We start from the raw sequence: 13,468 nt of genomic DNA, 5'->3' as shown, positions 1-13,468 counted from the left end.
CTACTCTGTTCTGATTGGTCAGATGGCCCAGTCTGTTGTGATTGGTCTACTCTGCTCTGATTGGTCAGATGGCCCAGTCTGTTGTGATTGGTCTACTCTGCTCTGATTGGTCAGATGGCCCAGTCTGTTGCGATTGGTCTACTCTGCTCTGATTGGTCAGATGGCCCAGTCTGTTGCGATTGGTCTACTCTGCTCTGATTGGTCAGATGGTCCAGTCTGTTGCGATTGGTCTACTCTGCTCTGATTGGTCAGATGGCCCAGTCTGTTGTGATTGGTCTACTCTGCTCTGATTGGTCAGATGGCCCAGTCTGTTGCAATTGGTCTACTCTGCTCTGATTGGTCATATGGCCCAGTCTGTTGCAATTGGTCTACTCTGCTCTGATTGGTCAGATGGCTCAGTATGTTGTGATTGGTCTACTCTGCTCTGATTGGTCAGATGGCCCAGTCTGTTGTGATTGGTCTACTCTGCTCAGATTGGTCAGACGACCCAGTCTGTTGTGATTGGTCTACTCTGCTCTGGTCACATGGCTCAGTCTGTTGTGATTGGTCTACTCTGCTCTGATTGGTCATATGGCCCAGTCTGTTGTGAATGTGATTGGTCTACTCTGCTCTGATTGGTCAGATGGCCCAGTCTGTTGCAATTGGTCTACTCTGCTCTGGTCACATGGCTCAGTCTGTTGTGATTGGTCTACTCTGCTCTGATTGGTCATATGGCCCAGTCTGTTGTGAATGTGATTGGTCTACTCTGCTCTGATTGGTCAGATGGCCCAGTCTGTTGCAATTGGTCTACTCTGCTCTGATTGGTCAGATGGCCCAGTCTGTTGTGATTGGTCGACTTCTTACAGCACGTGTTGGAAACCAAACGCCCTTTGGCAAATTTAAATTTAATCTCCGGATCTTCCCCAGCACAAAAACATAAATAAATAATAGGAACTTGAATATTAGTTACTGCATTACAATAAGGTCCTATTGTTTAATGTTAGTTAATTTAACTAACATTAAACAATAGGACCTTATTGTAATACATTACTCATCTCACAATAGCACGAACAAAACAAGTGTCTTATTGCATGTTTTGCAAGCTGTGAGTCGTTTAGTGAGCTACAGAAAAGGAAACGTGCATCACTTATAAGGCCTGATTATTTGGGAAAGAAAGGAATCTGCATTCAGTGCCGTGTGTGAATTCCTCAATTCCATGCATATCTGGCATTCAGAAAGGGAAATAAATAACCTTTTGATGCATGTAATGCTAGCTATTTACATGAGGAACACGTCGCTGCATTGAAGAAGCAGAAATCTGTGAAATGACCAAGACAATAAAAAAAGTGAGGAACAATATTCACAGTTTAAGTCAACATGCAATCATTAATTACCCTATTTATTTCAAAAGACTGCTCTTATTGTGAATGATTCATCACTGCATGTTATTATAAAGAAAATGAAAATGCGTTAGTAACGTTTCATTGAAACATAAATAATTTGCTCTACTTTTCATTGACATAACCTAGACCTTTGTGGGTCCATTGCACAGTAACAAGCAACAGCCAAAATCAAATAACATTCAGGGCTCTATTTTGAAGCAGAACAACCAATTTTCGCAATCACATCAATTTCCAATGATTATAATAAAGTCTTGCCTGATATTATTTCTCATTTCACTGTAAAATACATTGCATTCACGGAGTTGCCAAGGCTGTTTCAAGGTTTTTCTTCTCATCCAAATGCACAGATCATACAGACATGCATGAAATGTGTGTGCTTTGAAAGTGATTTGCAAGCTTTACTACAGGTAAGTGTAAGTTAGTATCAGATGCAAGCCTTAACTGTCTTTAAGGAGTCAAATGGTGTGGAGGCTTGATGGTAAAAGGAAATCCAACGAAGTATGACCGTAGTCCAACATAAAGCCCTCCCGTCAAGAAAGGAAATCCATAATGGTAATCCAACAGTCAAATGAAGCTATTACCAACCGTAGTAGTACTCAAATGTGGGTCAATCCCAAACAAGACCACAAAGTTGGCACAATTATTTATTCAGTAGATACTGAAAAGTCCTTCTACAAAACACAAAATGCCTCCTGGTAATTATCTGCATTAAATCCACTATATTCAACAAGCACAAAAAAATAATCTTTCACCAGATCGTAAACTTCAACATATGCATATATGCATTTTACTTACAGTTGGGCATGAAACAGAAAGTTTCCCAACCAGGACTTTGTTTGACCGAGGAGGTCAGCCATGATCATTTATTCCACTGCTCACCTGGCTCTTTATCTAAGCACATAGGTCTCACTAATACCCCTAGTGGTGAGGAGTGTAATTGCAGTTAAGAAACTAATAACTGACGGGGGTCTCACTAGGAGCAAATAATCTCTCACACAATGTAACCCTGCCCAACAATAAAAGGGTGAAAGAAATACTGACGAGGTCCTGATTTTGACGAGGGGGTGGAGAATTCGCATCAGCTGTGTGTGTGTGTGTGTGTGTGCTTGGCCATCATCAAGCGGTATTTCAGACTGGACGTGCTGTGATGATGATCGCTCAGTTCACAACGACAAAACACAGATCTCTTTGGTCTTGTCAATGGAACCATTTGGCAACTTTTTAAAAGTAAACGTTCCATTCAGAATCTTTTTGGCTTCCATTTCGGCATCTCGCGCTCGTCATCCACTCAAATTGTAGCGTTAACCAACTATTTGGCAGCTTTTGTTTACGGTCTAGCTAGATTCGCTTGTGCTTTGGTCGACAAAATGTCCTTGCGCGGCGCAAGCCATTGAAATGCATGGGTTTCATAGCTCAGCATGCTGCGTCCTGTTGCAAAAGCATGTGAAAGAAAACAACAAAGTTTGCTAGACCAAAAAGACTGAATCACGCGCTAAAAAAATGATGCCGTTAAAATGGGTTTGCGTTAACGCTGTTAATAACGCGTTTAACTGACATCCCTAATATATACAAAATAATTATACACACTACACACACATATACTATGTAAACACAAACTTTTATTTTGGATGCGATTAATCGCGATTAATCGCAGCATTTCTTCAATTAAAGCATCTGGTTCGTAGGCAAAATGAGCATTCACAGCATCACACACACATGAAGTCTAATACTACTTACTCCAGACTGGTTTAACTTCACACACACCCCAACAACACTATAATAATAATAATATATTTAAATGAAATCCTTCTTTAAATGACTCATACCAAGATTATGAAAGCATTTGAGAGCTGTGATGTCCGGTAATTTGGATCTAGTAGCTTCAGATGTAGTTTTCAGTGCTTCGTTATATGGAAAAGAGTATTCTTTAAGATGAACAAACTGACGGCACAATAATTATAAAGTCCAAACTTTTTTGATTCACAGACAAAATAAAAGAAGTGTTGTAGCGGCACCATGTAAACAGATTTTCTATGCAAAGCTGCGGAAATCAGGGCGGCTCATGAAAAGAGGGCAAACTCCCGGCCGACCGTCAGAGAGGTTAGAAAGATGTGCTCTGGCACAATAAAGCACAGATTTAGAAGTGATTTAATCTCTTAATCAGAGCTGTAACTGAAGAACCGGAGGGCAGGATTGTCTGCGCGAAGACGATAGCATCCGCGCACCGACCCCGCGGTGTGTGTGCGCGAGTGTGTATGTGTGTATTAGGAGATCAGAGTGCTTTAATGTCTCTTCCCGAGGTGATGCTTCAGAAAGCAGCTGCAGCGAGGGATAAACACTCACCATCCAACCCTTCGGCCGAGGCCTTCTTCAGCTTTACACACACACATAGACACCCCAACAACACTCTCTACGTCTCAAAGACTCTTCTTTCAGCCGTCCATCTCCTCTGCATTTCACATTCAGTCTGTCTGTGCCTCTGAAGGTTTGCGGATGGGTCGCTCATGGCAACCGACTCCGGAATATTTATTTTTCTTATTTTCTGGTCGCCGTTTCATTTCACTTTAACTATACCGACATGGCCTAGACTCTAAAAATGCTGGGTTGTTTTAACCCAACTTTGAGTCAAATATGGACAAACCCAAACGTTGGGTTAAAAATGTAATTAAAAAAAATGTAAAAAAATGGCTATGTATGTTTATTTATTTATTATTTATTTATTTTTATTTATCTTATTTTATTTTATTTATTTTTCTTTTGGGGGGGGGGGGTAGGGGGATTATTATTATTGATATTTTTGTTTTGACTTGTATGTAATATATTGTTTTTATTATTTTGGTGGAATGGGTTATTGTGGGGGAAAAACTTTAACTTTGATTGTATCTGCTTTATGTTACTGCTTTCTGTTAATGCTTTGAAAAAGTTGATAAATAAATGTATAAAAAAAAAAATGTAACCCAATGGGTGGGTTTGTCCATATTTGACCCAAAGTTTGATTAAAACAACCCAGCATTTTTTAGAGTGTACAAACAGACAGACGACTGATTTAACATATGTTCTATGATACAAAAATATGCTAAATGGCACCAAATTTATTATAAAAATAAAATAGTTTTATTTATTTTTAAATAATATAATGAATAATAAATATAAAATACAATAAGTATTAATATATATATATATATATATATAGAGAGAGAGAGAGAGAGAGAGAGAGAGAGAGAGAATCATCCTCATTATTATTATTATAAATAAATAAACTTGTGCCAAAGTAATGCAGATCATTAATCATATTGCATAAAAAATAAGAATTGTTTTTTTGTTATTTTTTATTATTAATTAGAATTTTAAAATATGACCATCATCATTATTATTCATATCAATAAATAAATAAATACATAAAATAAAACAAAACTTGTGTCAAAGTAATGCAGATCATTAATCATTTGCATGTGTAAAAATATAAAAAATAATCTACTATAGTCAGTTCAACCAAACAAAATTTGCTGTCAGAACTAACCTTTTTTTATTATGTATAAATAAATCTATTTATTAAAATTCGACATACTTTAATCACGTTATTTTTGCCCATTGATTTCTAGAAGCAGTAAACAAGTCAAGAAAGTGCTTTCATCACAGTTAACAGGGTTTTAAGACCATGTTTAAAACACCCTTCCCCCATATTAAAATCACTGTAAAACACAGCTCTGGTGACTTATTGCTTTATTTGACCACGGCTGGAGGTTTGACTGTACTTTTTCCTTCATTGAACAAATAGTCAGATTAAGACTTTTGAATTCACTTTACAGTATAGCTCCACTGACTTTGAGGGTTTGAATAAAAAATATATTAAAGAAAGAGATATGTTTCTGAGGCTTCCACAGAAGTCCTTCAACAAAGACCTCCACACTTTTTCTTCAAACCCCCAGAAATTCATTCTCCAGTGTACAGAACTTCAAAAGTCAGCTTTGAAAACTAAAGCCTATCAATCAGCTTTTATTCAGAGCACTTACTTAGCAATACTTGTCCTTTCACAATGTCACTTTAGGCGAAAGCAACAGAAATACACTACAGAAAAACACAGTGCTGTAGAGTAAACCCCGAACAGCAAAAACACATCAGCCACACAATTTCCATGCACCATATTAGTGGAGAACACCAAAGTGATGTGAAAGGCCAAGAGAATCCAAACTTTCAAACTTCAAACACAGTTTGATTATTATGAAGCGCTTTCTTACAGTCGGTGGGATGAAATAGCATTATTTACCAAAAGAAAGGAATGCAATGGTGAAAAGAGAAAACAAATTCCCCAAATACCTTTCAGAAGACGGCGGCGGATCGAGCAAAAGCCGAAAGACGACAACTGGTAAAAGATGAATGCGACTACATGGCAGGAGAGAGAATGTTCCAGAGAAGCGCCTTGCCGTGAGAATAACAGCAAATGAGAGGCTACTGTACTCTCCTGGACTCTTTTTATATACATTAGATCAGATCCAATTTACATAAGGGGAGATTGGTTTGAAGATAGAAGCTCAAGGAACGAGGGGTGGGGGGGGGGGGGGGATTTAAATGATGAAACCTGATCTTTCTTAAAACATCTTCCTCTGCTAGATCAGATCGTATGCACGTCCGTATATATGTGGTGCAATAAAGATGCTTCAACTCGCCAAGCAAAGCAATATTTTATATCAGATATCTAGCCTACTACTTATCCTTCTTTGCATATCAGAGGAACAATAGTTCACCCAGAAATAAAGAGTATTTACTCTTGTTTTCATTTTGAAACAGACAATTTGAAGAACGCTCATGCAGCGCTTTCCCATGCAACGACAGTTTGTAATGCAAGCACCAATTAGGATAAAAAACACAATAAAAGCACCAAATTCCTGGGCCTAAAACATTAACTTAAAGGGTTAGTTCACCCAAAAATGAAAATTAAGTCAGTAATTACTCACCATCGTGCTGTACCAACCCCGTAAGACCTTATTTTTTATTAAATCTGAGAGCTGGATCACTGCTACATAGGCTCCTGAGGGATCGAAACTTGACGGCCCAGAAAGTCATTGAAGAAAATGTTTAAATATTCCATGTGACTGGCTCAAGTATAAGTTTATCCAACACTATCTCACGACCAATTCGTACGAATTCGACGCATGATTAAAAAGTGGCTAATTCGTACTAATTCGTACGACCTCACTCGTACTAATTCGTACGATTTGTCTAAACCCACGTGATGGTTAGGTTTAGGGGCGGGGTCAGGGGTAGGTCATTCGTACGAATTCATACGAATTGGCCAATTCGTAAAATATGTACGATTTAGCAAAATCGTATTAATTCGTACGAGTGAGGTTGTATGAATTGTTACGAATTAGCCACTTTTTAATCATTCGTCGAATTCGTACGACTTGGTCGTGAGATCGGGTTGGTTTATCAAGTGACGAGAATACTTTTTGTGCGAAAAAAACATACAAAAATAACTACTTTTTTCGACTATTCCTTTTCTTCCCTGTAGGCCTGAGACGAGAGTTCGAGAGATTTCCACGACGCATGCGCGAGTATTGCGATCTCCTTCAACTACTTCAAACTATTCCTTTAAATCATGTTGAACGAGCCTATTGGTTGTGGGAACCCCAACATAAACACTGCCTGCACAAACTTTGTCACTACTATAAGCATTGTGAGAACTTGGATGATAAATATTCCCAACCAAACAACATCTAATCAACTTAAACAAGTCCTCGCATCAGATATAAATTGCCGGTAGGCACGATGTTGAAAGCATGCAATTGTCGGCTAACTGATGATTTCTGTGTAACACAACTTTCTACACACTCTTGCAGCCGCTATAACAGCTGTGTGACGGCATAAGACCTTGAGCTGTAAAAGCTAACTCTGCCAGCAGAGCTCAGACATTCATTTGCAAATTTCTCTGACAGTATGAAAGGCCGAGTCTATTCAGTCTGACAAGGCAAGGAAAACAGCTGTAAAGAACCGTGTTGTGTGCTTGCTGCCTTATCGTTCTTGCAAACGAAACTTTTATTGACAAACCGGACAGTGTGGTATAAGTTTAACCAGTGCATTGACAAACCTGGAGGAAAAAACTGATATCTACCCGAGGCCATTCAATGCGCTTTCAGACTAACAGTCAGCTGTGAGCCAGAATGAGCCTTTCTAGTCACATGACCAGCCTCTCATCATGACACGGGACGCTGAGGCGTTTCTACACCAGTCACCAGAAGACAATTAGCCTATTGAGGCTAAAGCTGGCTGCGGTTCTAGCACCATTAGCATCGGCATGCATGGCTTGCCTCCTGGGATTGAAGCGTTAAAATCACATATAATCACATCTGCATAACTGCAGGGCTTATTCTGCTTGGGTGCGAACATTTCTGACTTATGGTTTCACGCATTTAAACAGAGTTTGAATGAATTACCCAAGACAAGAGCCTCAGCAAGTGCGCACAGAAAGCGTTTATTTAGCTAAAATGCTTAATGCAATTACAACATTGCAGGATTTATTATTTTTCCTATTAAAAAAGAACCAGAACGTGCAGCTGTGAACGATATACATGTAAATGAGATTTTAGACTTTTATGATGCTACAGAATATTTATATTTCAAATAAATGCAGTTTTTAAAAAAAAAAAAAAGAAAATGTCTATTCATCAAGGAATCCTGGAAAACAATATCACAGGTTTTACAAAAATATGAACTGTTTTCAATATCGATAATCAGAAATGTTTCTAGAGCAGCAAATTAGCACATAAGAATGATTTCTGAAGGGTCATGTGATTGAGGGTTTAGTATCTGGGGGCTCGTCCGGGATATTCGCAAGAAACACATCACTCTGATGATGCAGCTTTGCATCTGTAACGGAGGCCAGCTAGTAGTCGCTGTGTGAGTAAACCTCACTCCTCTGATCTCAATACGCTGATTTCACGCAGCCGCCATTTTGAAATCGAAAGCGAGGCTCCGGTGGAAAGAACCCCGGAAGTACAGATAGACAACAATGGCTTGGACTAAAAACCTGAAGCTGCTGCCGCGATTTACACTATTGGATGTTGGATGTATATAATTCATTCCTGCTTCTTTTTCTGAACTATAAATAAAAAATAATATTACTTATAAATTAATTTCACTGTATATAGTCTAAAGTATGAAAGAAATGTGTGTTTGATTTTTAGAATAACTCATTTCTACATTAAACACAACAATACGTCATCGCATTCGCGACTCTCCCATGATTAAAGGCGACACTTTCGGATGGGAATGAAGTTTAGGGGGGTGAGTGTAAAGGAGGCCAGCTAGTAGTCGCTGTGCAAGTAAACCTCACTCCTCTGATCTCAATAGGCGTTCTAGCAACAGATGCTAGGGGTTGCAGTCTTTCGCCTGGTTCAGATTACACGATTTTAGCCTGATTTTGGCACAATCCATTTGACGTAGGGTGTCATGGGGATTCGTAAACGACAACGGGCGTCGGGACGCAAGATTCGATCGTATCATCTCGTATAGTGTGTCATAGTGGGCGACAACCTACCTCACGTCTGCTTTACGACATCACGACAAAAAGACTAGCATGTTTAATTTTTTGAACGGTCGTCCACGACGGGTCCGTCACATGTATGAGGTTGACCAATAGGAGCACAAGCTTTTCCGTACACAACTTTCAAAAATGGCGAAACGAAAGAGAGACGATGGTGCTAACGTTAAAACTAAAAGTAAAATATATAAGAAAACATCATTTTACCTCAAGTTCTCTTTGGAGGATTGACAGCCCAAACTGTCCTCTTCGAGCAATCCAGGAACGTGTCCATTGTCGGGTTTTCTTTATTTTTTTTTACTTTTTTTCTGAACACAGGACAGCCAATACAACACTCGCCGCTTCATCCATTGTTTGTTTACGTTCGTTTCCGGAAGTCACTCGCTACTAGTTTTGCCTTCTCGATGACATCACGCGCACTGTTAAAGACGGCATGTGATGACTGGTCGACACAACAAGATTTTAGGAGTCAAGATTCATTTTTGGTCAAATAAATGAGCAGATCTTGGTGAGCAGAAGAGACTTCTTTCAAAAACATAAAACAAATAATCTTTTAAACAGTAGTGTACATCTACAGTCTAAGAAAACTCCTCACATGCACAAAGAAATGGACATTTTTGGGCATTTCTAAATTCATAAGAGAAGAGACAGAGAGAAGCAGTAAGCAAGTCAAGTTTGTCATGGCAACCAGAGACATTGCAACTACAATAAAAGTATCAGCATATCTTTCAGTAAAAAAAAGAAGCTGTTTTCCATCCTGCAAACCATTGCAGAGATGCAAACATGAAGAGACGGACGACATTTAATGTCATTTTATTTACATCGTGAAGGGTCGGGACGTACCTCTAGGAAACCTAGACGTCTGAGGCCAAATGCCATTGGTCCTCTCATATATCATAGTCTAAAATGCATTGCAGGAATTGGAGATGAAAGGCCGTCACATAAGATTTTCAATGAATTACATGTCGTATTGATGAAAGTAAACACCTGTGCATTAGGCCTTGCAACAAATGCTATCAGCCCTCCTCTAACAAATAATACGTAAACATTTCAAAGCTTTTTAAGCCTAGGTGATACCGAGGCACCTGAGGACTAGGAAACTGTGTCAGCTCTCCAATGCAAAAGTGGCTCATTCAGCAATAGCCTTCCTTTACTACCAACCCAGTGCTATTGTCATGCTGGTGAAATAGAACTTAAATCAAACCCTCAGAGAACACCTTTCATGTTTTTGCAGTAATGCCGGCGATATCTCTTGTGACTCAAGTCACGTGTGGAAATACCACAGACTTTCCTTAGACCAAAATGTTTTTGACACGAATGCAGTTTAGCTTGGCAAATGATAATTGCTCAGTACATAACCTTAGGGCCATTGATCGCTTTGGCTCATTATATCTAACGTTCTCAGAATAGTAAGTGCACCTCCCGTGCTCTGCAGCGCCCGCTTTACGCTGCAGTATTGAATCATTTCATTAGTTTGGGAGGTAACGGTATGGAATTCTACCTCAACTGCTTGCCTTACAAATTAGATTTAATGAACAAATGTTCTGAAAAGGATTCCTCTGAGAGAGATCCTCAGAGAGTCGAGGCAAAGACTGTATCACAGCGTTCGCTTCTTCATATACTGCCAAACTGCCATTGTAGTGTGAAACACAGCCACAGAGGTCACACTTTATTTCACCTTTAGACATTCTACTAACTTTAAGTTGACTATGTGTCAACTAGCTACTCATTAGAGTATTAGTAGACTGTTAGGTTGGGATTCGGATTTGTGTAGATGCAAATGTACTCATAACCGGTAGAAGTGTTAGCAAATATTAAGCAGACAGTCTACTAATGCTCTAATGACTGAAATGTAGTTATTAGTAGAATGTCTAAAGTGGACCATCAAAGTAACAGTTCTGAATGATCTATAAATTAATGGCGATGAAGCACAGAGCAAGAGACAAAGCTACAGTGCTTTAAACAGGGATCATTTAAAGATGCCAGAGTGTTGTGGTGCAGTTTGTCTCAGGTAAACACAACCTGAGCAGGATAATTAAAATATCACCACTAAAATACTGAAAACTAAGAGCCAGATTTACAAACAGCCCTCTTTTGGTGTTAAAAAACTAGAGTCAGACCGATAAAGGATTTTGAAGGGCGATACCGATACAAATATTTGTTGGTTTTAAAATCCGATATTCCGATATATCGTCCGATATTATTATTATTATTATTATTATTTCAGAAACGCACAACAAAAAATTGACGGATTTCCCTAACATTAGTTATTTGTAGTTATTTATGATTTTTAACTAAAATAATATGATAATGCATTTTAAAAATAAACTTGTTTCTTTTGTCACAACAGAACAGAGGAACATCAAAATATATTAAAGTTCTGATAAATAAAATAATAATTAGCCCCTACTTTGCCTTATAGTTATAAGCTGTGTGATTTTTTATTTTATTTTTGAAATATTCATTTAACGGCCATTATAACTGCCGATACCGATATTTTAGAAAATGCCTAATATCGGCCTGCCGACATATCGGTCTGGCTCTATAAAAAAAACTATTGTCATGATTTACTAAAGGCATGCAGGTACAATTAGCACTGAAAAGGCGTGGACAGGGTTATTCTTGCGGCTGATCTTATTTCATGTGAATTTGTAGGAGTTTCCCTTTCAGGCGCAAAATGTATGTGAGAAGAGCATTTAAATGAATCATGCAAGGTGATTTACTAAGGTTTACATTATAGTCAATTTACTGGTGTTTGTGTCATTATTTACCATCCAAATAAAAGCATGTCTTAAACCAGATGCTAACTTGCGCTGGAAGATTGTGTTGGTGTCGTTTGTGATCTTTAATGTGTGTGTCGTCAGTAGATCAATATACAGAAATTTACATCTGAGATTCTTGTGTAATTGCGCTCTCACGCTAATTTGCCCCGTTTACTAAATCTGGCCCTAAATAGTAAAAAAATTAAAATTAAAAAATTAAAAAATAAATATATATATTACTTTTATTCATAATCACTTATTACTTCCATCACGGTTTCCACAAAAATATGAAGCAGCAACTGTTGATAATAATCATAAATGTTTCCTGAGCAGCAAATAAGCATATTAGAATGATTTCTGAAGGATGATGATGCTGAAAATTCAGCTTTGATCACATAAATAAATTACAATATATTCACATACAAAACAGCTTTTTAAAATATTTAGAAATATAAATGCAGCCTTGGTGAGCAGAAGCAGCTTCTTTCAAAACCGGCCTAAATGCGTCTCATTGTGTTTTATCATGCAATTTATATGTGAAAATGAGTTTTTACGTGCATATGATACGCAGTTTTCACATGCATTTGATACGAAGTTCATTTGCGTGTAATACACACACACCCCACACCCCTAATTCTACCCAAATGTACTGTATAATACACAACACTACAAAACCTACCCTAACCAACCCATGCGTATCCTATGCACGTAAAAACTCATTTTCGCACATAAATTGCACACTGCGTGCTAGAGACGCGTTTAGTGTAATCGGGTTGGTATATCACATGAACAAGTCAATTCACTAATGGAAGTGTCGGCTAATGGATGACTAGTCGACCTGTTTTATGGATACTATCAATCCAGGAGCTGTCAAGCTCCAAAAAATAACAAAATCGCACTATAAATGTTTCATAAAAGTAGTCGATCCGTGTCATATTCCAAGTCTTCTGAAGTTATACAGCATGGGATATGAGGCATAAATGACCTTTAAGAGCTACAGGAGATTTTTTAGCAAAGCACACCTTAACTTTAGGTCTGACTTCTGAAGACTTTGGGACTTTTGCACTGCTTTTAGAGCTCAAGCTTTAATGACAGATGACAGAACCTTCATTTTTTAGGATGAACAAACCCTTGGTTCTTTCCAGAAGCAGGAGATCTAAAACAACAGTGTGTTTGTGTTTGTTTGTGTGTGTTGTGCTGGAGTGGATCACAATTATGGGGAATCTTTGTCACAGGCCTGGAATAAATGAGGCAGAACACACCGAAGGCTGGACGTCCACGTCTACTAGCGAGGGAACATCGCTGCGATGTTTGATGAGATCCTGACAGAATCATCAAGAGTCACTCCCTAAAAATAGCACTAATGGTGCAGACATATTTTTTTAAAATCATTTTGAGCTGAGAAATGGAGGATTGACCACAGCTAGGATTGGACACTCAAGAGCGGCTGCCCATCTTAATGCGTTCTTATTGACAATATTGATTTCTCATTTGGTGAGGCTCTTCTGTGCTTTGTGGGCTATTTGGTCATTATGGGAAGATGCAATGGCGCATGAAGGCCGGTGCACGGATTCACAGCAGACGTCTGTGTTTGTATGGTTTTCTGCTTCTTATTTAATGAAAATATGATGGTTTATGCAATTGAGAAAATACTACTTTGTCTTGTGAGATTATTGAGATGAAAAGTCATCATTTATTCACCTGTATGTTGTTATAAGAGGACATTGTGATAAATGTCAACAGGCTGCAATGTTGTTTGTTTTCCAACATTCTTCATAATATCT

General features: G+C 38.4%; 1 protein-coding gene across 4 annotated transcripts in view; it reads right to left on the bottom strand.

Annotated features, from left to right (window-relative positions):
• Positions 1 to 13,468, bottom strand: part of cdh22 (cadherin 22) — a 289,056-nt gene that overhangs the window by 159,319 nt on the left and 116,269 nt on the right. The window contains exon 1 of one of the 4 annotated variants that reach the window (XM_089134500.1): positions 2,178 to 2,198. The exons of the other annotated variants lie outside the window; for them this stretch is intronic. The gene's annotated coding sequence lies outside the window, so the exon portion shown is untranslated. Of the gene's footprint in view, positions 1 to 2,177; positions 2,199 to 13,468 lie in introns of those variants that run through there. 4 annotated transcript variants of the gene reach the window in all.

The sequence above is a fragment of the Pimephales promelas genome, chromosome 8 (genome assembly GCF_988280905.1).
Source record: "Pimephales promelas chromosome 8, fPimPro1.hap1.1, whole genome shotgun sequence".
Classification (NCBI taxonomy): Eukaryota; Metazoa; Chordata; class Actinopteri; order Cypriniformes; family Leuciscidae; genus Pimephales; species Pimephales promelas.
The sequence above is the reverse complement of the archived record's forward strand: the minus strand, read 5'-3'. Positions and strand labels throughout refer to the sequence as shown.